Source organism: Capricornis sumatraensis, chromosome 4 (assembly GCF_032405125.1).
Source record: "Capricornis sumatraensis isolate serow.1 chromosome 4, serow.2, whole genome shotgun sequence".
Lineage (NCBI taxonomy): Eukaryota > Metazoa > Chordata > Mammalia > Artiodactyla > Bovidae > Capricornis > Capricornis sumatraensis.
In genome coordinates this window covers 142,729,571-142,732,988 of record NC_091072.1, presented here as the reverse complement: position 1 = coordinate 142,732,988, position 3,418 = coordinate 142,729,571, and the positions used below count along the sequence as shown (strand labels likewise).

General features: G+C 36.2%; 1 pseudogene; it reads right to left on the bottom strand.

Annotated features, from left to right (window-relative positions):
• Positions 1–2,050: 2,050 nt before the first annotated feature.
• On the bottom strand, positions 2,051–2,893 carry LOC138078751 (taste receptor type 2 member 20-like; annotated as a pseudogene).
• Between the last annotated feature and the right edge of the window lie 525 nt (positions 2,894–3,418).

Here is a 3,418-nt window from a genome sequence, read left to right as displayed (position 1 = left end):
ATGAAACTAAGCCATGCCCTGTGGGGCCACCCAAGATGGGTGGGTCATGGTGGAAAGGGCTGACAGAATGTGGTTCACTAGAGAAGAGAATGGCAAACCACTTCGGTATTCTTGCCTTGAGAACCCCATGAACAGTATGAAAAGCCAAAATGATAGGATACTGAAAGAGGAACTCCCCAGGTCAGTAGGTGCCCAATATGCTACTGGAGATCAGTGGAGAAATAACTCCAGAAAGAATGAAGAGATGGAGCCAAGGCAAAAACAATACCCAGTTGTGGATGTGACTGGTGATAGAAGCAAGGTCTGACGCTGTAAAGAGCAATATTGCATAGGAACCTGGAATTTCAGGTCCATGAATCAAGGCAAATTGGATGTGGTCAAACAAGAGATGGCAAGAGTGAACGTTGACATTCTAGGAATCAGTGAACTCAAATGGACTGGAATGGGTGAATTTAACTCAGATGACCATTATATCTACTACTGCGGGCAGAAATCCCTTAGAAGAAATGGAGTAACCATCATGGTCAACAAAAAAGTCTGAAATGCAGTACTTGGATGTAATCTCAAAAATGACAGAATGATCTCTGTTCGTTTCCAAGGCAAACCATTCAATATCACAGTAATCCAAGTCTATGAAATACATAAGGCATGCCTATAGTTCAGTTGTGCCAGCAACTAGATTTTAGGAAATTGGAATCATTTAGTTTTCTTTTTAAGGAGTGCATGGGAAAAGTCAAGTTCCACTTATTTGAAAATACATTTTATATGAAATTATTATTCACATGGTGGTATGTAGTTATAGTTTACTTTTGTTGTCGAATATTATTCAACTGGATGAATTTACCACTTTTATTGATCCATTCTATTGTCAATGGATTATACTCATAATAGTGCTGGCGAACATATTAACATCACTTTTTAATCCTTATTAAAAGTATTTCATGATTTTATGATTATTTAGGATAAATTCAGGGTATCTATTCTTTATTCTCCTTGAAAATCCAGTGTACCAGTTGAATCAGGTTATTCAGTAAAATTATCCCTAAACTGGAGGTTAGCATCTGATTTACTTTATTAAAGGTAAGCATTCAGTTCAGTTCAGTTCAGTCGCTCAGTCGTGTCCAGCTCTTTGCCACTCCACGAATCACAGCACGCCAGGCCTCCCCATCCATCACCGATTCCCAGAGTTCACTCAGACTCACATCCATCGAGTCCATGATGCCATCCAGCCATCTCATCCTCTGTCGTCCCCTTCTCCTCCTGCCCCCAATCCCTCCCAGCATCAGAGTCTTTTCCAATGAGTCAACTCTTCGCATGAGGTGGCCAAAGTACTGGAGTTTCAGCTTTAACATCATTCCTTCATTATCAATATCAATATATATGAGAGTATTAAGAGATTATAAGGTATATACAGTGCTTGTTAAAGAAAAATAATAAAAAAATAAAAAATAAATATAAATAAAAATAAAAAAATAAATTTTCTGCTTAGTGACTAAATCTTACATAAATGTGTATATATTCATATTTCACACTTTGTTTTTTAATGTCTCTGAATAAATGAATCTGAATGGAAGTAAGGCTGGAAAAGCAAATTAAATCACATAAAAGAAAAAAGCCTTCAAGTCGTAGAAATTTCTCTATGAAGCCTTAGTGAAGGCTTAGTGAAGTCAAAAGATTCCTCACTTTTGACTATGTATATATTTACTAATTGGAGAAGGCGATGGCACCCCACTCCAGTACTCTTGCCTGGAAAATCCCATGGATAGAGGAGCCTGGTAAGAATCCTAATACAGAAATGTGTAACATCATTAACCACAGATCTTGGCTTTAGATTTTCTCCTTCATGTTGTTTCACTTCATCCATTTCTTACAACTTGAATTTCTTAAATGTTTTACCTACCTGTAGTGAATTTAGTCCTCCTTATTTGTACCAAGTCATTATTAATTATAGTCACACACATAAAAAGTTTATAAAGATCATAGTTTGTTTTTTGCCTGAAGACACATCATGCCCAACTTATTTCCTTTCTTTTAGCCATCAACTCAGTTGCTACAGAAATGACAGGAAGGACTGTCTTAGTATCTGTTTTCCCCATGTCTGGATAAGTGAAAGACATATGATTCCAAAAGCCTGGCATGCCATGATAACCAAGTTGTTCCACTGCCTATTAGAACTCCAAACAGAAAACTAGAACCAGGAAGTAAATGGCAAATAGAAAATAGAAGACAGTTTGCATGGCTTTTATATGGACCTTGGGCTGGGATCTCGGGGTCCTTTACCACTGAGCTGCATCTTCCTGAAATGTTTCCACGGGGAAAAGATTAACAGCAGAAAAGACGTCAGGGACATTGCAAAGGGTGTGAAGTTTACTAACATGAACAAAGTCATATTTCAAAGGTGTAAAGTGTCCCTCTGCTTGGTCTTCTGAGTGATGTTTCCTTCATAGTCATTTGCCTGGATAGTCTTATTTATGTTTACACCATGAATTAATAAAGCCAAACAGGACAAAGTGAACAAGAAGAATATTTTTAATTTTCCATTTTAGGTAAAGAAAAATAATATTGGAGAATTGGCTATCTTGAGCAAATAAAATATGCTGAGGATAGCAGCAAGCCAGATGCCAAAATAGTTGCTTATTATCCAGGCAATAATAATAATTCTTACTCTTAAATTGTCTAAAGCTGGGATTAAACACATTTACATATCAATTTATTAATGTTACCCAGAGAAGACCAATTTTGGAGACTGCCAGAGCAGTGAGAATCCCATCTGCTGAAGAGATTTTTTGTCTCTTGACCAGTCAATGCAGTTCACCAGTGACATGAAACCACTGGCAAAATTTCTTAAATAAATTTTATTACTAGGATGGAAAAAATGTAGTAAAGTTACCATCTGTAGGAAAATAGGTAAATTCAATATCACCAGTCAAGATTTCTTTAATATCCTGACCACAGACTCTATGTGAGCTAATTTTTCTTGATATGAGGTAAAGTCCTTATTTCTTTTAAATTCTGTGACCAGTGTCAGGCAGGAAAGCATGAGGTATACTAATGGAAGAGCTCAATGTTGACATAATGAAAATCACTGTTATTCCCTGGTAGCTCAAATTAACTTCTATTTACACACTTTCTGACCTTGCTGTAGCCTGAAATATTCATATTCATGTTGAAGTGAAAGTTAAATTCTCATTTGCTAACATGCAAATACAACCATATCCTCTTTCACTGCTTTGCGATTTGTTTCTTGTTTCATATCTCCATAATTTGTATTCATCAGCTTTACTTGTCATATAGTAAAATTTTAAAACCCAATACATAGAATATACAGTGACTGTTTTGTTAGATGGTGCTTGGTCATAACTAAGATCTTCACCATTATGAATTTCTTTAACGTCAGAATTATGTAGAAAGAAGTCAA